Below are 23969 nucleotides of genomic sequence, written 5' to 3'. Positions count from 1 at the left end.
CTACCAAGCAAAACTTAGCCACATTATAAAACATTAAATCATTCTGGTCAGCTAAAGGTAAAGTTGTCCCCTTGAGTCGGTGTTGACTCCTGACAACCACAGAGCCCTGTGGTTTTTCTTTGGTAGAATACAGAAGGGGTTTACCCATTACCTCCTCCCACACAGTATGAGATGATGACTTGCACCCCCAGGCCCCCCAATGAAGACAGGACACTCTTAGTTGGAGTAAATAAGGGCCACTTTTATTATTGTACAGAGGTAGTGACACTTGCAATGAGGTCCCAATACACTAGAGTGCGGGTACTATTCTCGCGTGGTGGCCCTTCCTAGTGAAGAGCACCCCATGCCAGGGCGAAGGGCCGGGTCCTGATTTGGTCAGGCTCTAAGTCCTGGCCTCCTCTCATCGTGGGGCTCCACCCTGCCGAGGGTGGTGGTGGTCCGACACCCCCCCCAACCCAAGCCGTCAAAGCTCTGAGCCGGTGAGTCGCACCCACCCCCCGAGTGGGGGTCATTCCCAACCTTACGGGCCGTCAAAGCCCTGAAAGGCTGTTCCCTGACCCCCCCTCACCCAACTGGCCCTCCAGCCAAACACCGATCCCTGAATCTACCTACCCAACACCCGCACTCTCCTGCCAAGTGACCGATCAATTCTCAATGCCTACCTGCCACCCAGCGCCCATAGGTAACGATGGCTACCACTGGCACAGCCAGAGAGACTGCTCGTGAGATGGCTGCCAGGCTACACTGTTTCCCCCAGCCCCCTCTCCTGACTGGGCTATCCCTGGTCACGTGGAGGGGGCCAAGATGGCGCTTCCGTGTCTGCTTCCTGGTGCCGGGTGCACAACCCCGCCTCCCGCCTCACCCGCTCGGGCACGGAGGCGAGAAGCGGCATTTCAGCACCTTCCTATATTGCCGCTGCCTGATATAGGAGTTTCCCATATTCTGGGAAACATACCAGTGAGGATTTGAACCAGCAGCCTCTTGCTCGCTTGGCAAGTCTTTCCCACACTGCACCATTAGGTGGCTTCTGGTCAGCAAGGAGATAATAAAGATAAGAAGGGGCTATTCACACACATAGGCAAAACCGTGCTAGGAAAGCCCAGTCTGGTTTTGCTGCCGTGTGTGAACCACCAGGAGCCATGGGGCTCCCAGCGGCCGTGCAGCAGCAAACCTTGTTGGGTGCCCCCGGCTGTTAGCCAGGGTTTAGGGCACAAGCGCACCCTGAATCTGAGCTAACATATCATGTGTCTGTGCTGCATGGTTCCGTGCAGCTCTGACACATGAGTAGCTGCCTGACTGGCATCAGGAGACTCCCCATAATGCATCAGCCACCTCCAGAGAAGTAGTACAGGCACCTGCACAGAGCCTGGGAGACAGCTTCTAGTCTCATCTAGCTCACTGCTTCTGCCACCTTCATAAGTGCTGTATTATAATATTAGAGACTTTGAAAAACATATGCATTTATTCTTGAGGGGTGGGATGATTAATTTTAAAAATCCAAAGGGGGTTTGTGGGCCTGGGGCCCAGATCTTTTAAGTCTCTAGCAATGTCCCTGGCCCGTCACATGGTTATACTACTGCTACTACTACGAATATTCATATACTGCTCTTCAACCAAAGTTCTCAAAACGGTTTACATAGAAAAACAATACATAAATAAGATGGTCCCCTGTCCCCAAAGGGCTCACAATCTAAAATGAAACTTAAGATTGACCCCGGCAACAGCCACTGGAGGGATGCTGTGCTGGGGCTAGATAGGGCCAGTTGCTCTCCTCCTGCTAAACAAAGAGACTCGCCACTTTAAAAAGATGCCTCTTTGCTCAGTTAGCAGGCTAAGGGAGTGAGCACTCCCTTAACCTCATTTTACTGATTGTCTGTCTGCCGCAGCTGCAAGCAGCCGTGGCTAGAAGACTTGGGGAGGGAGGTGAGATCCCCATAATGCACTGGGCACTTGCGCAGTGCATTACTGGCACTCCGGAGGGGGCAACGGGTCCTGACACCCCAACCCCTGGAGCAGCCAGCAGCAGCCAGTAATCATCTGGGTGGGCAATCCAGAGGCAAGGACCTGCTCATCTGCGGGGGGACGTAAGCTTTCGTGGCTTCCTCCCTTTGCCCCATTGGAGCCCTTTCTCTGCTAATGAGAAAGAGCTCATTTATTCATAGATTTCACAGTAGTGGAAAGTAAACAATGGGATCTCCAAAAAAGCTGAATTGGGGCTGGTTAGTGGTTACTCATGCATCATTTCTCTAAAGTCAGATTTAATAAGGAGGCAACCAATTGGAAAGAACACCAAATTATCCAGAATAGTGAAGTCTTAAACCACTTATGGAAAGTTCCAAACAGCTGTCTCCCAACTTGGTGAGTGGGTAACAGAATGGGAGATGAAATTCACGATGTGATGAATATTGGGACAGAAAAATGCCCGACTTCAAAAATATGCTGCCGGTTTAAATTAGATGTAATTACTCAAGAAAGAGATCTTGGGATTATAATAGAAAATTCACTGGAAATGTCAGCTCAGTGTGCCGTGGCAGAGAAAAAGGCAAATTCAATGTTAGGAATTACTAGAAACAGGACTGAAAATAAAATAGAAAATATAATACCATTCTATAAATCTATCCTGCACCTGTATTTAGAATACTGGATGCAGGTCTGATTGTTCCATCTTTAATGGATATTGTAGAGCTGAAGAAGATATAAAAAGGGCAATTAAAATGATCAAGCAGGGAGTCGGGACATCTTGTGAAGAAAAGTTTAAGAAGGTGACAGAGGCTTATAACATGAGTGGTGTATGTCAGAAAGAGATTGCATTCTCTCTCTTTCTCTTTCAAAACACTAGAACTCAAGACTATCCCATGAAATTAGTTGGCAGTGTGGTTCTGGACAAACAAAAGGAAATACTTAATGTACCATTGATTTATGGAATTCATTGTCACAGAGTCTAGTTATGGCCACTGACTAAGCTGTCTTCAATAAATTCATAGAGGATTGCTCCATCACTAGCTCTTAGGCACAATAGCTGTGCAGAACCTCTATGTTCAGCAGCAGCATTCCTCTACAGGGCCATCTTTAGGGGGTGTAGGACTCCGGCCAGTGGGAGGGGGTGAGGGGCTCTGGTGAGAAGTGGCAGTGGCACAGAGATGTGGGGCCCAGTGGCATGCAGATTCCTGCCTGGAATCTCTTTGCCTTCCACTACTGCTGGCCAGAACATGGCTGCCACCCACTGTAGCAGAGCCACCCCCTGACTCAGCGGGCACTGGAGTGCACTCTCATTGGGGACAGGCTGGGGACACTGCTGTCACTAGTGTGGGGCTTGGGTTGATGCCCTTATTTGTCTTCCACCAAGGAAGCCCCTGCTCCTCTAAGTCTCCACTGGAGAATAAAAACAGGGGGGATCTGAAAATGAGATGAGTGACTTAGGCAAGAAAATGTGGGGTAGTGGCTTTTACACAGAGCGCTGGTTAGCCTAGAACCTTTGTGCACATTAACAATCCCTAGACTGGGGAAGGAGGAGATTCAGTGGCATCCAGGCATGTGTTTCCCGATTCACTGAGCAGTAAGAAGACCTGGCATAGTGCTATAGGGTTGCTACAGGCTTACACTCACCTTGGATGAGATTAACAATGTTTTTGTAATAACAATTGGTTTATATATGCAAAAGCACACTGAGGTCTCAGACGCCTAAAGCAGACAGCGCAACTTCTAATTCTGCACCAAGTTTCCAAAAGGGTAAAGCCACCCCATAGCCTCCTGAGCAACCTCATGAGGCTAGGGCTTTGAACATAAGAACAGCCCTGCTGGATCAGACCCAAGGCCCATCCAGTCCAGCATCCTGTTTCACACACTGGCCCACCAGATGCCCCTGGGAAGCCCACAGGCAAGAGGTGAGGGCATGCCCTCTCTCTTGCTGTTGCTCCCCTGCAACTGGTATTTAGAAGCTTGATGGGTGGGGGCTGTTTAACCCATTCTTCTCAGATTATTTTCCCACTCAACCTGTGCCACAGCTGCTATTCCACCTGTGGGGGAAACGATGCCATCTCACTTCTCATCAGGCAGACCTAAATCTGTCAGATGTATTTTCAAAACCATTCCCTATACCCACATTTGAATGGAAACCATCCCATATCCTCCCGCCCCACCGCCACCTCAGGCAGTGCACATATGAAATTCTAGAGGGGTGACTGTGTAAGTGTGTGTCAGAAAAAGCAGCAAAGAGTCTTGTGGCACTGGGAAGCCTAACAAATGTTATTGAGGCATACGCTTTCATGGACCAGAACCCACTTCATCAGATGTCTGTAAGACTGGCTTTGAAGCCATTGTCTCTAAAAAAATATTAATAATTTGAGGGCTCTTTTCGATTTCTCCCCCTTGATTTTCAAAGACACATAGGCATCACTTCGCATAATTTGTGAGGCTTGGAAATTTGCAGAATTCAAGACGCTGAATCTGTGAACAGAAAAAAGTTTGCTGTATTAGTAGGTATGCCTGTACAATACTTGGCTAAAGTGCATAACTTTATAATTGCTTGCATATTTAATCACAACATAACAACCTAAACCCTGACCCCCCTGCTGAATACAATTCTTTCCAAGTGGAGAATATTGCATTGTGATGAAATATGCATTACTTTAAACTTGCTGAGGATAATTGGGATGTTATGTAGGGAGTGTGAAATTTGTCATATCCTTGACTATTAATTTGTGTTTATTAAGGACTTGAGTTTTATGTGATGGTCTGACATTACTATTCTGGGTGTCAGCCAGACATGTTTCAAAATAATTTTTAAAGTGGAAGTATGGGGTGAAGATGAGTTTTTAGAATTTTGGAATAAGAATTGTGTCTGCCTCCAATGGTTTTGGTTTTTCACTTAGGATACAGCAGTGCAGAAAAATCTTAAAATGCAGATATGAAGCTTAGTGTTTTAATTTGGGATGGCCTGTCAGGGCTGGCCCTTGGAAAATAGCACCCTGGGCTAGGAGGGAACATAGGAAGCTGCTATATACTGAGGCTATTCACATGATGGGAGAAAATCAGGCTAGTGGAGGCTAGCGCGATTTTCCCACACTCGGCTGCAAGCCAGGTGGTTCGCAATCGGGTCACCCGCTTCTGTAGCTTGTGCAGGGCATACTGGAACTTCTGGGGGCCACACAGCCCCCGATCCTCCCAGCACCCACTGGCTCCATCACGGAGCCGGCAGTCATGTGGGTGGCCAATCCAGCCACCCAGGGCTCCCGCCCTGCTCGTCTCCCCGCTTACCTTCACAAAGCGGGTCTCACTGATTGTGAGACCCAGCTCACTGAGTCAGACCCTTGGGCCATCTAGCTCAGGATTGTCTACACAGACTGGCAGCAGCATCTCCAAGGTTGCAGGCAGGAATCTCTCTCAACCCTATCTTGGAGATGCTGCCAGGGAGGGAACTTGGAACCTTCTGCTCTTCCCAGAGTGGCCCCATCCCCTAAGGGGAATATCTTACGATGCTCACACATCAGGTCTCCCATTCATATGCAGCCAGGGCAGACCCTGCTTAGCTAAGGGGACACAAGTCATGCTTGCTACCACCAGACCAGCTCTCCTTTGGCACCTCCCTCCCATGGTTAGTTTATCTGTGTTTCCACATTCCTCCCTAGGCCACTGCAGACAAAGAGTGAGCCACCAGTCTCAGCTCAGTGCCCCTGTCAGCACGGTGCCCTGCGCAACTACTGGCTTACTCACCCATAAAGCGGGTTTTAGCCTGTGGCTAAAAAGACTCCATCTGCTACAGATTTGGAGAAACAACAGAGGAAGCTGCTTTATACTGAGTCCAACTCTTGGTCCAACAAGCTCAGTGTTGCCCACACTGACTGGCAGCAACAGCTTCAGACAAGGATCTTTCCCAGTCCTGCCTGGAAATGCTGGGGGTTCTTCTGGATGTAAGGTACAGCTGTAGCAAGGTTGGAGTGGGCCCTAGGACAAAATGTGAAGACCTGCACTTTCTTTGCCTTACCCTCTCAATATCTTTGCTGCAGAAGAACAGCGAAGAGTGAACTGTCACCTAGCAGGTGGGCTCCCCCTTCCCCCTTTGTGCAGTTACAGCTATTCCCTGCACCTGCTCTATCACTGTGCTATGGCCCCAAGCCCCATAATCTGATGAAAGAATGTGATCACTCAAATGGAGATAGATAGATAGATAGATAGATAGATAGATAGATAGATAGATAGATAGATAGATAGTTGATAGATAGATAGCTGATAGATAGATAGATGTAGGCACCAACAAGTATACCTAGATAGAACTTGTGGAATTATCTGCCACAAGATGTGGTGACAGCCAACAACCTGGATGGCTTTAAGTGAGGTTTGGATATCTTCATGGAGGAGAGGTCTATCAACGGCTACTAGTCTGAGGGCTATAGGCCATCTCCAGCCTCAAAGGCGGGATGCCTCTGAGTACCAGTTGCAGGGGAGTCACAGCAGGAGAGAGGGCATGCCCTCAACTCCTGCTGTAGGCTTCCAGCGGCATCTGGTGGCCCACCATGTGAAACAGGATGCTGGACTAGATGGGCCTTGGGCCTGATCCAGCAGGGCTGTTCTTATGTCCTTATGCCCCCATTGGGAGGCTGGAGTTTGAAGGAATCTTTACATATCTATTGTGAAGGCATTATAAATATTGTTAAATAGCTTATAGAGTGTCTCACAGTACGGACACCCAGGGAGACAGCTCCATTGTGTACAGAAGGCAATTACCTAACTAGGAAAACAAGCCTATACTGTGTGAACAATAGGACCTCAGGAGTGATTGAAAAAATACACATTCATGCTGCGGGGAGTGGGGGGGGGGAAGACTTCAGACACTACAGCTAGAGAGAATTAAAAGCAGGCTCCATTGTCACCCTGAGCTGTTTATTCAACAGGCCAATCCCATGAACTGCTGTGTCATGAAACAAGTGCACAGGATCGGGCATAAAGATCGGGCGATGCCAATTCAGTGTCACAACTTGCGGTCTTGCATCTGTGATGTGAGCTAACCCAAAGCATGGTATCCGTGTAACAGTGTGCCTGGATGCTGCAGACCTAGCAACATCCGCCAACATCCAGTGAGGCACGGTGTAAATAAAATGAATGAAGAGGCAAAGAAATATGCAGCAGAGGGAGTATGTGGGGAAGTAAACATCTTGCTAATGAATCATTCCAAAGCCCTTTAGTTTTGACACCAAAGGGCCAGCTATTTGGCACAACACGATGCACCTGATATATCATAGCAAGCTGCTGTAACGGTTTTGCCACTAACCCAAAGCAGAGAACTGATTTGACAAGAGTGGGTCAGAGGAACATAGGAGGAAACGGCCTTATACCAAATCAGACCATTGGTCCCTTTAGCTCAGCATTGTTTACCCAGACTGGCAGCGGCTTCTCCAAGGTTACAGGCAAGAGTCTCTCTCAGCTCTATCTGGAGGTGCCAGGGAGGGAACTTGGAACCTTCTGGTGCTCTTCCCAGAGCGGCTCCATCCCCTCAGGGGAACACTGTATCTTACAGTGCTCACATTCCCATTCAAATGCAAACCAGGGCAGACCCTGCTTAGCCAAGGGGACAATTCATGCTTGCTACCATAAGACTAGCTTTCCTCTTTGACCAGTTGGTTAAGCTGCTTTCGGCCTGGTCTGCCGCACTCTCCCCACACCAGCCTAGGAAAGGAGCTGAACCTACTACAAAGGAGAGCAAGCTAAAGCAGGGGCGGCTAACCAGAGGCTCTCCAGCTGTTGGTAACTGCAGCTGGAAATGATGGGAAGCTGAAGCACTTCAGGCTGGCCACCCCTGAGCTAAAAAAAAGTATGAGGAGAGCACTTCAAAGGAACATGGCAGCATGTGGGTGATAAGGCACCTATGGATTCCATCTGCCTAGAACTGCCTGCTCAGGGCTATATAGGGTTCTGCCAGTGGCAGCGGGCAGACACTTCGGGGACAGTAGTGGTGGCGGCACTTTGGGGAACAGCGGGCGCCAGGGCCAAGTCTCCTGGCCCAGGTATTTGTATGTGGGGGGGGAGCATTTAATAGCGGGGTGTCTGTTTTAATTTGTCCTGGGTGAGATAGTCCTAGGATGTGTCTGGGCTTACCTGGAGATGCGGAGACAGAGGGTGCGTCCACTGACTGTGGGGCAGCCATTCCGGTGGTGGTGGGGAACAGAAGAAGTAACGTTGGCAGGTCAGTGGGCTGTTACAGGGGAAGAGGACTTGGAAATCTAACAGCTGTTCCCTCTTCTTTCTGTCCTGCCAGCTCTTTGACCTTGGGGAGCAGTGCTGACCACCCTTGGAACCTCACCTTGCTCCTCTGTAATGCCAAGTCGGTCCAGAATAAATCAGAAACCATCCATGATTTGATTCTGGATGAAGGTGCCGATGTATTACAGAGAGCTGCCTGGGGGAGGCTGGGGGCCCAGGGTGGTCCCAGCTTTTCCCTCCGGGTTATTCTGTTGAGGAGTGGGTGAGGGACCATTGGCAGGGAGGTGGAGTGGCTGTGGTCTATACAAATTACCTTTCCCTTACCAGGATCCCTGTTAGAGTGTCTGACCATATCGAATGTGTGTTGGTGTATCGATTGCCCTGTTGCTCAATGGAGTCCGTAACTGAGCTGATGGACTAGGTTTCGGCTGTAGTGTTGGAGTCCCCCAGGCTTGTGGTGCTGGGGGACTTTAATGTTCACTTTGGGACCAATTTTTCCGGGGCGGCTCAGGAGTTCATAGCGGCCATGATGACTATGGGCCTATCCCAAGTGGTCTTGGGGCCGACACACATTGCTGGTCACACGCTTGATTTGGTCTTTCACTCGGATCAGGGTGGTGTTCTGTGGGTGGGGAATCCTGTGGTTTCCCCATTGTCATGGACGGACCACCATCTGGTTAAGGTTGGACTCACAATCACTTCCCACCTTTGCAGGGGCGAGGGACCTATTAGGATGGTCCGCTTGAGAAGGTTATTGGATCCAATAGGATTTCAAGAAGCCTTGGGAGGATTTAGTGTTGGCTCTGCTGGTGATCCTGTTGATGCCCTGGTGGAGAATTGGAACAGCAAACTCACGGGGGCAGTAGACATGATTGCTCCTAAGCGTCCTCTCTCCGACCCGCTTCAAAACTGGCCCCTTGGTATATGGAAGAACTGTGGGGGCTGAAGCAGCCGCTCTTCCCCCTCCGGCGCTGGTCCTTTTAAAAATCTTCTTAGGGTGGCAGAGTTCCTCCCTGCCGCCCCTACCCCTGTCGTTGTTCCTTAAGGCTTAAAGAGACTAGAGCTAGCAGTGTGCATGCTCCGTTCGCGGCGCGCACGCTCGTCTCTGTCGCTGCGGCCACTCTACTGGGCCACTCAAGCAGACAAAGGAGAGCGTTAGTCACACCACACCGACACACAATCACACCACACCATCACACAATCACTTAACCGGCTTTTTGGGCACCCTTGCAATCAAAACCTGGGTTAAGAGGCAGGCTAGCCAGGAGGGTTTGCTGCCACATTGCCGCTGGGAGCCGTGGGCTGTGATGCTATAGCAGGTACAAGGCTGTAGTGCAGTGACAGAGCACTTACTGTGCATACAAAAGATCCCAAGTTCATTCCCTGGCATCTCCAATAAAAGCAGGCAGAAGCAGGTAATGGGAAATAACCACTGCCTGAGACTCTGGAGCTCTGCCAGTGTGCACCATATAGGACTAAATGGACCAGTGGTCTGACTCAGTAAAACGAAGCTTCATGTGTATATATGTTCAGTCTGCACTGCTTTTTCCTCCATTGGAAGATTTTCTCCCTTTATTTTGCACTGGCTCATGCCATGCTGTTTTCTGTTGCAACGTAGATTATTTAGAATGCCTTCCCACGAGCAATTCAAATGGTGCCTCCTTCTCGCAATGATGCTGGTGTCGGAGCTTATACGTTGGGCTGAGGCCATCTGTTTCAGGAGGCAGCTCTGTTCTCCCTTCTCCAGCAAGATAGCGAGCTGGGGCCTCTGATCATTCAGCAACATTGAAGAGCATTACAACCGACATGCCATCTGCTGACTGTGGCGGCGTTGGGTAACTAGCAAAGAATCAAGGTCTGTATAGCTCAGGAGCACCAATCTATAAAGCTCGCTTTCCAGTGTCACTACAAAAATATCCTTATCGATAAAAAGACGACTCTTATCTTACCCTCAAGACAGTATAGGTCACAAAAACAAATCACAATTAAATTAAAAGCAAAAGAGGAAGGTGACATTTGAATTACGACTGTGCCAAGTGTTTATGAGGTTTGATTTTCACTGCAAAAGTTGCTGTTGCCAGAACCTAAGGGGTATACTTGTAGGTCAGATGGGCTGTAACCCAAAATTTGGCTTAAAATAAGACCAATCTGGTCTTCACTGTGTGCTGCCACCCAGTCAGGGATCATGGGAGGAACATGATAATGCCACAGCATCATGTACCCAATCAGACTTGTCTATGTGGCCCTGTCATTGAAAGCAAGTAAAGCTTCCCAAAGCCCTCTCTCTGAACTAGGAATCAAGCAGAGGAAACACAACTGGCCTGGTGCTCCCTGTCTTGGCAGGCTCTGCCAGCAGTTTCTTATTCATCCAGTCACCAACTGGGATGTGTTCCTTCTTCGCTGCAACAACTACTTTCTTTGTAAAACAAGTTTTGCACCCTTTTGCAAAGAGGTGAGAAAAATCATCCAAAGATGGCTGTGTTTGCAGAGGGCAAAGTAGCCACCAAATGTCATCCCTCTCAGCACTAATTTGAATCCCTATAAGCAATGCCAGTTTTAAACATACATATTTTGGCTGTGTTCACGTATTCACAAGGATCTTGGTTAAATAGTTCAGGATTAGTAAGCTCTGTGGAACTGATTGTGTGAACCCAAAATTTCAGGGCAATCCTGCTCAAGCTACTCTTGAGCACCATTTAACGATGACCTGTAGCCATTACCATTCCTGATTCAGTTCTGGTTATCTATCCTGGTTAAATGCTGGTGAACCAGTTGCAGTGACTAACTGAGTTCCCACTGCTTTTTAGGGAACTGAACCTAAGCCCTGATTAGGTGTCCAGACTGAACCAAGGTAGAAGGGCAGTGGGAGTGCACCACACTACATTCCCTGTGTTGGCACACTTCTTGGTTATACCCCTTTACATTCAGCAGCAGTCCACATAGGTAATTGAGAGGGTGGTGGCCTCTCAGCTCCAGACGGTCTTGGAGGAAACTGATTATCTAGACTAATTTCAAACTGGTTTTCGGGTGGGCTATGGAGTGGAGACTTTCTTGGTCGGCCTGCCTGATGGATGATCTCCAATTGGGAATTGACAGAGGAAGTGTGACTCTGTTGGTCCTTTTGGACCTCTTGGTGGCTTTCGATACTATCGACCATAGTATCCTTCTGGAATGTCTGAGGGGGTTTGGAGGCACTGTTTTACAGTGGTTCCGCTCCTACCTCTCAGGCAGGTTCCAGATGGTGTCGATTGGAGATTGTTGCTCTTCGAAATCTGAGTGTACGTATGGTGTCCCTCAAGGCTCCATACTCTCTCCAATACTTTTCAACATCTACATGAAACTGCTGGGAGAGATCATCAGAGGATTTGGAGCTGGGTGTTATCAGTATGCTGATGACACTCAGATCTACTTCTCCGTGTCAACTTCTTCAGGAGATGGCATATCCTCCCTAAATGCCTGCCTGGAAGCAGTAATGGGCTGGATGAGGAAGAATAAACTGAAGCTGAATCAAGATAAGACAGAGGTACTTATTGTGCGGGGTCAGAACTCCAGAGATGATTTTGATTTACCTGTTCTGGATGGGGTCACACTTCCCCAAAAGGAACAGGTCTGCAGTCTGGGAGTAATCCTGGATCCACACCTCTCCTTGGTTTCTCATGTTGAGGCGGTGGCCAAGGGTGCTTTCTATCAGCTTCGGCTGATACACCAGCTGCGCCTGTTTCTCGAGATCAATGACCTCAAAACAGTGGTACATTTGTTGGTAACCTCCAGACTTGACTCCTGTAATGTGCTGTACTTGGGGCTGCCTTTGTACATAGTCCAGAAACTCCAGTTGGTTCAGAATGTGGCAGCCAGGTTGGTCTCTGGGTCATCTCGAAGAGACCACATTGCTCTTTTGCTGATGGAGTTACACTGGCTGCCGATAGGTTTCCGGGCAAAATACAAAGTGCTGGTTATCTATATATATAATTCTCCTGGGTGTACCTTCGAATGTGCATCCCAGTGCCCCAGCTGATTGTCTGGGCGCCGGCACACCCAAGAGACCGGAGGCGGCGGCGGGCATGGCCGGGGATGCAAGCGGCAGGCGGGTCCGGCAGCGGAGGAAAGAGGCAGCGGACCCAGCCGCTGAGGCGGCACTCGGCCCGGCGGCGGAGGTGGCACTCAGCCTGGCGGCGGGCCAGCCACAGAGGCAAGCCATGGCGGTGGCGGGCCCGGCCGCAGAGGCAGGCGGCAGTGGGCCCGTCCGTGGAGGCAGCACTTAGCCCGGCGGCAGGCCCATCCACAGAGGCAGCACTGGGGAGGAGAGGTAACTGCCGGCCCCGAAGAGCGCACAGATGCTCTGTGCGGAGTCGGCTAGTAACTTATAAAGCCCTAAACAGCTTAGGTCCTGGGTATTTAAGAGAGCATCTTCTTCACTACGAACCCCACCGCCCATTGAGGTCGTCTGAGGAGGCCCGTCTCCGGTCACTGCCAACTCGTTTGGTGGTCACACAGAGACGGGCCTTCTTGGCTGCTGCCCCAAAATGGTGGAATGCGCTCCCTGATGAGCTATGATCCTCCCCATCTCTGGCTATTTTTAAGAAACATTTGAAAACCCGTTTTTTTTACCCAAGCTTTCTCAGGTTTTTAATTAAAAATACTGTTTGTTTAATTTTATGGGTTTTTAAAAATTATTGTATTGTTTTAACTTTTATATGTGTTGTTATATGTTGAACTGTTTTAACTTTTATGTGTGTTTTAATGGTTGTTAGCCTCCCAGCGACATAAGTTTGGGCAGGGTATAAATTAAATATAACAAATAGATAAATAACTATGTGCTGAACCTACTCATTACCCTTCCACTCCCTGCATTCTAGAAACCAGCCAGTGATTCTAGAATTCAGGGATAAACTCTCACTAGGAGCACTGCTCTATACAGAGCTTTAGGCACAACTAACTTTGGCTGGACCAAGGCTGTATGACATAAGGATGGAATTTGGCCCTTTTTGTACAAGATGGAAGTAGTGCAACTGCAGTACTTAATAATCCCGTGGTTTGTTCATTGTCTGAAAATCCCTTAGCATGTAATGAATGGTGAGACTGTAAGAGGACGCAAACACTTAGGGGGTGAAGTAAAAATAGGTCCACTCTATGAATCCCCTCCCCCCCCCAAGTAAATGCTTTGTGCAATGAGAGTTAATCCAAGAGGCAAAGAGGCACAAGAGAGGCACTACTAACACTGTAAACTGTATTTTCAAAAGAACAGATGCTGTGTATTCCTCCCATGAGGGCGAGGTGAAAACCTGTGAGACTAACGTAGCTTTCACAGTCTTAATATTCCGTCGCCACCTTTCACTGGGAGCAGCACAGAGAGAACAAGGGCCAATAATACCCAATGTAGCGCTTAGTAGCAAGCAAAAGATTCCAGCACATCAATGTCACTCCATGAAGAGTATGAGGAATTTATACTTTTACGCTGCAACAGATGCTGATTCCAGCACTTTAGAATGGTGCATGCAATGCTATCATTGTTATCTGTTTTTCATTAGGAGACATATGCACAATAGAAAGCTGAAGGACAGAAAGCAAACAGTGAAGGCTTCTGATTAATCCTGGACTTATTTATGGGCGCTTTCCAGATTAGACCCTGCAACGGGGTCACGTCGTATCTTGGAAGTGTGCTTCCACACTTCCTGTGTTGTGACACTACAGTCCCTATGCGGACAGCAGGGTGCCATTCACATTTCCAGTGCCTTGTTTCAAATTTAATTGCTGAAATATAGAGCTGGATGTCATATATCCAGTGTTAAAAAGTTGCTGTTTATTCGGGTTGTTAGTTTCCATGAGACTGCTCCCCCTGCTGTTTACGTTTTGAATGTGACTTACCTAATGGAGGCATTTTGCTGCTGTTGAGCAGCTAGTCTGGAAAGCACCCATGAACCTCTAGCTTCCCAGTGGATTTTCTTCTTCTTCAATTTTTCCCCCAGTTTAAGATAGGCCCTTTGCTTTTCTCCCTCCTTTACAAGGTATTCTGCAAACCTTTAGAATTCTCACGTGACTGTCAACAGGTCTCAGGCCTATGCCACAACCTTACAACATACACAAACACATCTTCTCTCTCTTTATTCCCTTATCGCTTTCCTATATCCTCTGAAACTGTATTTCTGATTTTACTTTGAACTGTGCTGGTGTTCCTGCCCATGCATAGAATGCCAAAGAAGAAAAAGGATATCAGGAGTTACTTGATAAAATCTTGGGTTTTAGACTGAGAGGGAAATATACTAGAGAAAGGTGATGGAAATGTCAGATCAGGAGATGGCGGGGGACACAGATAGCAGCTTCATCCAACTGTCACTGAGAAAGGGAGAGAGTGATGGAGTGCCCTAGGTTATAGCTTGGAAACAGCAGCACAAGTAAATTAATAGTATAGTAACAGGACCTTGGCATCCCCCAGTTCATCAGCTGTCTTTTGCTTCATGACACTGTAAAATATATATGTGTGTTGGAAGGATTTTCTCACTTGGAATACCACATCTGTTGTTCCAAAGACTGAAACCCTATCATGTCAAAATGTGCTGGAAACTATTTATAAATATTCAGAAGACATAAATGCACTTAAACTAAGGAAATATATGAACTGAAAGGTTGACTAGAAAGTGTTCTTTGCACACATATTAGTAGCAGGGGGACCTTCATTACTTTTACTTTCTTACCTGTGGAAACTGGCAGGATTGTTGCTTCCTTATAAAGGTGTAAGAAAAACCATGCAGGCAAATTTATATGAGATGTCTCACTTTGCAACAGAAACACTGAAAGATAATATTTAACAAGTGTTACAAAGTGATAGACCAGAGCAAATAATTCATAATTTACTTACCAGCAAATACCGTCATTTCTACACCTCCCAGAATATCTGCAAACAGACCATTGCCTTTACATTTTTTATTATTATTCCATTAATGTTTTGTCAGACTTTACAGGTGCATTATGAACAGTTCACTCCCTACATGCTGCTCAACACTGTTTTGTCATTAAAAATTGCAAATCCATATGATTTTTTCATTTCTCTTCTGGGTGAGTACACAGATACCTCTGGTACAAATATTCATATGATTGAATATAAAGGTTTTGTTGCTGAAAGTATCTACTATATAGCCTTTAAATTCCTTTACCACTGTCATATTTGTCCTTGAAACCTGAACATGCACTAAGTTACATACAAATGCCATCAAAACAAATTACTTTTTGAATACCTCAATTAATATTGCTGCATTTCCTTCTTTTGAATTATTTACCCAGATCAGGTAGTAGTAGTATTCCCAGCAGTATTCCCAGCAGTATTCCCAGGTAGTATTCCCAGCAGTCAGGTAGTAAGTAGATCATTTAAATAAAATTTAAACAAATAAAATATTTTATATGACAATATTTGTACAATTTATCCCAATATCATATCATAAAAATTAGTTTCCTTGTTACTTATTATAGTTAGATTTACTGGGCAACAATAGATCTATAAATTGTGTGCCCTTGCTGAGTAGAAAGGTGGGACATACATTTTAACAAACAACATTCTGATGCTTTGTGCCATGTTTCCTTTCTGCACTTCATTAAGTTTTACACAGTTTTGTGGGTATGGTCTGCTTCACTTTCCATTTCTTCCTTATGTCCTCCTGTTTAGCATATGGCTGCTCCATTTGACTCTAGTTTTATGTGGGTACAGCCTGATGTGGAGTATATATCAAAGGATCTGATGCAAAGACTTGCTTGCTACACACCCTCACCTTTTAGGATGTAACATACTAATTGCTGTGCCAAGTATATCACTAAACATGACACAACGTGGCTGTTCCAGGCAGACACAGTGGCAGCAATTATGTGCCAATAAAGGCCGCAAGCCTAACCAGATTAAATTCCATTTCAATCAACGGGGCTGATTTCTGAAGTAATGTGGATTAGGATAAATTGCAAGGATATTTTTCACTGAGTTACTGTCGCACCAATCTGCAAAGGCAAAAAGGGCATGAAGTACATCAGAATGTATAATCCGTACCCCTCCCACACAAGCAAGCCATCACCTTTTGTCAGACGAAACCTGTAAGTCTGAGCTACATTAAATAGCTTAATATGTGGCCTTTTGCCAATCATTTTAGCCTTCTGCCAGCTTTATTTATCAAGGAATACCATCCCAGTTACAAGCCTATGCGCTCCGCCTCCCAACTGAAGGGAAATTGGTCATTTTGTTCAAGCTATTCTGTCAGCTCTTACTCGCTCCAGCGCTGATGTAAGCTAACCGCTCCTTTCCATGGCTGAATGCCATTTATAATAGAAATAACTGCTTACTAATTAGCAGCTAGATCTGTTAACTGCTTATTTGTTAGAGCATGAATTAGTAAGCAGGCCTTGGCCGGGCTATAACTCTGGAAATGATTCTTGTTCATATAGTGAATCAATACCTGCCAGCCGACCCTTTACAAATAAATCCCACCCCCCCCCCGCCTGCCTTCCAGGGAATCACATCTCCTTTACAGCATGCTTTCCGAATCCAGTGAGAGAAAGCAAAGAGTGATAGTGGTGACTTCTCATAGTTGGTGGTCAGTAGTAGGTGCTGAAATATTAATGGGTGTGATCGTTGAGGCTGCTACATACTTTATAAAGATATACTGCAAAATCTTGTATAAAATTGCTGATAACCACATAGCACAGATGCTGCCGCTACAAAGGATTGTGATCAAGCAAGAGGCTATGGAATAGTTATCCAATGAGCATCAAAGGGCATCTACTTGTAAAATAGATTCCAACATGTCCTTTATGAATTCTGTCACAAACTAGGCTACCTACAGTGGCACCATTCAATGGACAATATCCAAGCTTGGATAGCCACTAAGTCACTGGGTGGCCTGTGAGGATGCATAAGACAAGAGGCTTGGTCACACAACAACATAGAAAGTTGCCTTCTACCGACCCAGACCATTGGCCCATCTAGCCCAGTCTTGTCTACAGTAAAGTAATTGTGCCGTTGAGGCGGTGTCGACTCCTGGTGACCACAGAGCCATGTGGTTTTCTTTGGCAGCACACAAGAGGGGTTTACCATTGCCATCTCCCGCACAGAATGAGATCACGCCTTTCAGCATCTTCCTATATCGCTGCTGCCCAATATAGGCGCTTCCCATAGTCTGGGAAACATATTAGCGGGGATTCGAACCAGCAACCTCTTGCTCCCTAGGCAAGTTACTTCCCTGCTGTGCCATTAGGTGGCTCACTGTCTACAGTACACAGACCTAAACAGGGTTGAAAAAGCACCCAGCCAGGGCACTCAATCTATGATCAGAGGTTGTGTGAATTAAAAAAAAAAAAACCGAGGTAGGAGGAAGGGAGAGTGATTGTGTGGGAGCTGGGAAGGATGGGTGTGGCCAACCCACATTATCCCCAGCATTTTAATGAGGATGGACAAAATGCTGTTCTACCCAGCTGCCACACAATCACTCTCCCCTTCTCCTTGATCTTTGAGGTCACATGACCAACACTCAGGAACATGCATGGCTCTCCTACCCTGGCTGGGCACTCCTTCGACCCTGTTTGGGGTCATGTGAACAAGCCTAAAGGATATAAAATGACACAGCATGGACTGAAGGCCTATGCAGCAGCAATCTTGTTGAGCCTAAGGAGCTCTGGGACTGCTCAGTGCCTGGATTGGGGTCCACCTCGGAACTCCAGGTATGCCAACCTGAGTTCCATGGAAGAAAAATAATATAATCAATCAGATCAAATATTCAGGTGCCACCTAAATGACTAACTTTATCTTTTGTATACTTCCACTCTCTTATAAGAAATAGTTCTCTAACAGTGACTTCTATTGCTTCATTCTTGAGTCATTGGCTGACTTCGTGGCGAAGGCTGGACACATTCAGTGGGGGAAAGCACCCATGCTGTGGAAGGCTTCCCAACTACTGAAGCACTGGCACTTGAGGTCGGGGCGAGGCAGGGGCAAATCTCATCAGTATCGCCTTCCCGTGAAAGTGCGCTGCATTACTCAAAACTATCTCCCCAAGGGCCATATGACCCTCAAGGACATATTTTTGGGTGGCATGGGGCATGTCTGGGGAAAAGGGGAATTGGTGAAAATCACCCTTTGCACAATCGCTGTAGCAGTGACAACAGAAACCTTCCACTGCATGAACACATCTCAGTATGTGTGCAGTCTTCGTCAGGATATCAGCCGCTGCAAGGTAATATTCTGGCCATATAAGAAGTGTCAAGAGTAGAGATCTTGTCAACCTTTCACAGAGATACACACCCTGCAAAGCCAGCTCAAGACATTTTGGTGACTGATCCAGAACAGCCAAATGGCTTCCCACAGTCACTTGACATCCGAGATGTAACACCCTTTAATAGTGGCCAAGAACTGCTGCACCAGACAGCCGCTTCATTGTGCCTGGCGGTAGAACTAGGCTGCCTCTGCCACTTCGGGAAACACATAAGTTGTTCTGCTTCTGTTGGTTCCAGCCACCTTCTCATGTCTGCCTTGTCTAATCTGAGGGCAATATACTGGTAGCCACAAGAATTGGATAAAGGCTATGAAGAATGTAAGCAGTGACTTTAAAGACTAGGTATTAGTAATCAGGATTCCCAGCAAAGGGGGTCTGAAAGCAAGGCAGACAAAGGGCTGGGCTAAGTGTCTTGGTTTGCCTGCAAAGCTTAAGAGGACCCCACCCCTGAGATCACACAGCTGAAAGCGGTAGAAACCATGCAGATAGATAGGATATAGAGAAAGATGCATGAAAAGAAATCCCAGAGAGGCAACAGACTTTCCCCGCCCCAAGATGTTTTCAACCTGTTTATTTCTGGGAGAAAAGCGGATGGAACATCACTTGTAGTAGACCCACATATAAGAGGAAAATCCTCTCAATACTCAGTGCAGCACAATGATAAAAACAGCCATCAATTTCTTCACTACCAAGAGTTCACTGGAAAGATTAAACATTCACAACAGCAAACCCATTTCCCACCACCACCCGCTTTCATGCCAAAATATATATTCCCCATTACTTGCAGGGAGCTCAAATCCATTTAATGTACTGGGAGAAAATAATGCTTTACGGTGCTATTTTAAGATAGAGACTAGATGATGGGAGCTTGATTATTTTGGGAAATAAATTTGGGCTGGGTAAAGACTAATACTTGACTGAACCATTCCACGTCATCGGTTTCTGTAAGGCATGAAGGAACCTCTCTATTAATATTTTAACAGCCTTCGTTACATTCCACGCACATCTTAGTGAAAGGGTTTGTAAGAAAAGAAAATCTCAGCATAAATGCAAAAATGAAAAGTTTGTTCCTCAAGGAAATTTTGATCTAATACTACTTCTTCCTTGATCCCAAACACAAAATGTAAAGTGTATGCATAGAGGAGGCTTAAAATAGAATGCATGGGGCAAGGAGAGTCCTCCTGACCTACTGAATAGAACAAAAAGAGGATATATAGACAGAATGCTGGATCATGGGGAAAGATGTCTTAACATCTGTGTCACCACCTGATAAGAGTTGTTCAGAAAAGAAAGGCCTGTGCTGGGCTCTACAGCTGAAGGGAGAGCAAAGCTGCCAGACAGAATTTTGAATAAAAATGGGAAAAAAAATCTGGATAATGCCATAACCAACAGTGTTTGGAACAGAGGGGCAATTACCTCCCACTGCCCTTTTCTCAGACATAGGGGCACAACATGTAACAATCCCAACAGAGACTCACCTACACAGAAGGGGGTGGTTTTTACTACAGGGCATTATCAGGCAGCTACCAAGGCTCCAGTGCCTTAGGAAGGTCCACCAGTGCCGAGGCACAGCAGCCCCTAGGAAGTTTGGGCCCACTGATGAGGCTGCTCTGTGCCATGGCCAGCCACAGCAACCTCCTGTCCTCCTCCCTCTCCTCCCCAGATTCAGAGGGCCAGGTGACATTGGGCAGCAGCTGCAGATTGCCTGCCCACCAAAGAAGGCAAGTCAGTGGTGGTTGCCAAGAAAGGCTGCAATCATTTGCCTGCCCTCTCACTCCAGGAGGTGCAGCAGAACAGACTGGGCTCTCCACACACATCCCCCCCCCCCCCGGGGGACAGCACACATGAGAAAATAAAGAAAAAGCCCTGCTGAATCAGGCCAAAGGCTTGATCCTGCTTCATGTAGTGGCCAACCAGGTGCACCTGGAAATCCCCTAAGTGGGGGAAAGAGGGCAATCACTCTTTCCTGTTGGTGTTCCCTGGCATCTGGTGTTCAGGGGCTTGCCACCTCTGATCCTGATGGGAATATACAGCTTTCAAGGCTAATAGCCAGGGCAGCCCTATCCTCCATGAATCTGCTCACTCAGGGGAGCGACTGATCAAGAAGAGAGGGAGCTGCTCCTGCCTCTGCTCGCTTCCTCCAATCCACATGGTGAGGAGAGTGGCAAGCAGAGTGGCCCAGAGAGAGAACGGGTGACTTTGAACCGAATGGGTCCAGTTCTCCCCACTACTTACAGCAGGGCTGCTAAACTTCAGCTCTCCTGCAGCTGCAACTCCCATCATCTCTGACTACTGGCCACTGTGTCTGGAGATGCTGGGAGCTGTAGTTCAAACACAGCTGGAGGACCAAAGTTGAACAGCCCTGACCTAGAGGGAGGGTGAGCAACCAGAGGCAGTGACTCTTGCTGGTTTATTCTGGGAGGCTCAGGTGGGCCCATTCCTCCCTGCCACCCCCTCCTCGTGCTCCCCCCCACCCCGCCGCCTGTAGGGGATGGGCCTTAGTTCAGTGGCAGAGCATCAGCTCTAGATGCAGAAAGTGCCAGGTGTTGGAGAAGCAGCTCTTGGGCTCTTTCCAGATTATCCGCTCAACAGAGGTAAAATGCTTTGGTGCTGGGCAGAGCGCATCAAAACCATCGGAACCACCAGCAGGGGGAGCCGTCTTGCAAAAACTCCACAACAGAGAAAATGCAGCTATTTATTTGCGCCACTCATTAGATGTTATAAGACTGTGATGTGGCAACAAAATCTAAACGAAGGCATCGGAAATGTGAATGGCACCTTGCTGACAGCACAGGGACTGTGATGTCAAAACACAGGCAGTTCAGAAGCACACTTAATGGACACGGAGTTGTTCTGGTTTCCAATCTGGAAAGCACCCTGATGGCATTGACTCTTAGCAACAGCAACCCTATTAACCACTAGGGCTAGAGACAGTGAGCAAGGGAATCCCCTCTCTGACCATGCTTTCTCTACAGGGCTTCATCTTTGTTAGTCTCAGGTTTCACTTTCTTCTTCTCCCTCGCCTCTTCCTGGATGTAGCTAGCATCAAGACACATAGGCCCTAATCTATCTCCCTGACGGAGTTCCTAAATAAACTACTTTATTTAGAACTTTGATTCCATGTCTCCAGACAAGATTAATGAGCTGAAGCTGGGGTAGATCAAGACATCTCCCCTCCAAGCTCTCTGACACCAAGTTCTAACATCCCCAGGTAGGGCTGTGAAAGGCTCCTGTCTGATTCCTTGGAGAGCCACTGCCAGATAGTGCAGACAATACTGAGCTAGATGGACCAATGGTCTGATTCGGTATAAGGCGGCAGCTTCCTATGTAAGGTAGAGCTACTTGCTTGCCCTCCTCACATCCTTCTTTGGGCAGTGCCACAGGAAGGATCAAGTTTGCTGGCCCCCAATTCCCACTGCTGTGCCACCCAAGTGCGGCGTGACACCCCCTCCCCACAAAATCTCTAGAATCGATTTTCTGGAAGGCGCATCCTCCCCCCCCCCCCCCGCGGTTTCGATAGAGGAAACTCAGAAATGATCAGCGTCCACCTATGCCTGCGAAGGATCTACACCAAGTAAAAGACAAAAGCAGACTCCCCGCTTCCGCTGCTTTGGAGTAGCGAGCACGTCGCCCTGGTTCACCGGTTCGTGGTGCACAGCTCCACAGAAACAGATCAAGAATCCTGCCTCACCGCCTGGGAAGCAAAAGCACAGGAAGATCCCGCAAGGCTGAGAGACGAAACGCGTAAACACAGATACGCGGCGTACAGAAAGGAGTGCACCACCGCGCATGGTTTCGTCGGAACATGCGGGATACACGCGTTTTGCATCGCTGATAGGCGTGTAAGCAGTGCACACAGTCGCTCTCGCACGCACAGAGGAATGTGCATGCCCAACAGGTGCAAGTAAGCACACGCTCCACGCCCGCACCAACATATAGACACATGGGTTGCATATATATCTCGGTACGCCATGCGCACACCACCCCGGGCCCATGTGTCCCGGACGATACCCTACAAACCTATATTCTGTGTTGACTGTAACGCCCACTCGACCCACAGCTATTGTGCCTGCCGGGTATACACAGCGGTCTCCCGCCGCCGCTAGCAAAATTCTTCTCCGCTACCAAGAGCGTGGCTGGGTCCCGAAGCGATGAACCAGACCTGGCTCTGCCTGCCTGCTTTCTAGGATGGATGAAGTCTGGGCTGTTTTTTGACATTTCTTTACTGGGAAGACGCGGGGGGGGGGGTGGGGGCGAGGAGAAGAAAGGAATACGAAAGGAAAGCGGGGGGGGGGGAATAGCCAGACAGATCCGTTTTCTCCCCAGCCTTGTTTTGTTTTCTCTAATTGGTCCTGGGGGAATCAGGGGAATTGGATAGGAGGCAGGTCTCCGCTCAAGCACAGTGGATTTAATTGGCTCCTTTTTTAACTAGAGGGGAATCAAACGGGGGGGGGGGGTGAGGGCGGAGGCACGGCGGACTCGCCGGCAGATCTTGGAGGCTTAGCGGTTTCATTCACGGCAAAGGCAGCAATTAGAAGCGGATCTCTTCGTTCTCGACCTGCGCAAAAGATCAAGAGATCTAACTCTTCTGGGTCCTGGAGAAAAGGGGACTAACCGGGAGGCAGCTAGTAGAAAAGCAGGCCGAGCTCCTAGGGCCGAGTATCCGCTTACTCGTCAAGCTTCTGGAGGGCTGAAATGCCTTCTTAAAAGACATCAAAGCGAACTAGACTCTCGGCTATTGAATTGCACCGTGTGCAGTGGCTTAAATCCTCCACAAGCGGCACAAAACTGCAGATTAAGTAGATGTGTGTTCGCATTTTTTTTTATTAAAAAAAACACCCTACATTCTTCTAGGGAAGGGGCGGAGCCATGATTTGCCACGCCCTTTCTGCCGAACATCCTTTGCGTTAAAACCAGCTTTCTCCAAGTTCCTCAGTCGTCGTGCCCGGAAAGTTATAGTCCAAGCTTTAAAACAAACTCTCTTCATATTTGCAGAGAAGCAAAAGGAAAAGGGCTATGGGGGGCGGGGACAACTCAAGAAAGAGGGAGGCAACCAACTTCTTCCCATCGCATCTCTCTCTCCCACACACACAACTTTTAGAAGGGACTGAGATCTGACCTGCCAACTGTACAAGAGAGAGAGCCGAAGGAAAGGTAAAGCTCAGCCACATGAGCGAGTGTTGTGTCTGGTTTGTTCCATCAGGCCGGCAGTGGGCGAGTTGCGATGCGTGCACTGCAGCTGCCAGATAGGCAAGTTTAGGCTGCTGGAAAGACCAAAGTCGGCATCTAGAAGGAGCTACGGAGAGCTGCTTTCTTTTTTTCTTTTAACTCATAAGTCATTCCTGCATCTAATTAATTACAAAATCGGAGCCACCCACCCCGAGGAAAAAAGGAACGAGCAAGAGAGAGAAGCTACAGGCGAGAAGAGAATTACCTATCGCCCGAGCAGCTGCATCAGTCTTCTTCTCCCCACCCCTCCCCATTACATACACACGCACACACACACACACACACACACACACACCCCTA

The 23969-nt window shown here is 47.8% G+C and overlaps 1 long non-coding RNA gene across 1 annotated transcript; it reads right to left on the bottom strand.

The window, feature by feature from the left end:
- Positions 1 to 220: 220 nt before the first annotated feature.
- LOC128349059 (uncharacterized) lies at positions 221 to 23960 on the bottom strand. Its single transcript, XR_008318526.1, has 3 exons — positions 23056 to 23960; positions 14889 to 14984; positions 221 to 4446 (listed from the first exon to the last, which is right to left on the bottom strand). It is a non-coding gene; the product is annotated as an uncharacterized LOC128349059 (long non-coding RNA).
- Positions 23961 to 23969: the final 9 nt, after the last annotated feature.

This window comes from Hemicordylus capensis, chromosome 1, assembly GCF_027244095.1.
Source record: "Hemicordylus capensis ecotype Gifberg chromosome 1, rHemCap1.1.pri, whole genome shotgun sequence".
Taxonomy (NCBI): Eukaryota; Metazoa; Chordata; class Lepidosauria; order Squamata; family Cordylidae; genus Hemicordylus; species Hemicordylus capensis.
Note: the sequence above shows the minus strand (reverse complement) of the source record. Positions and strands in the feature narration are given on the sequence as shown.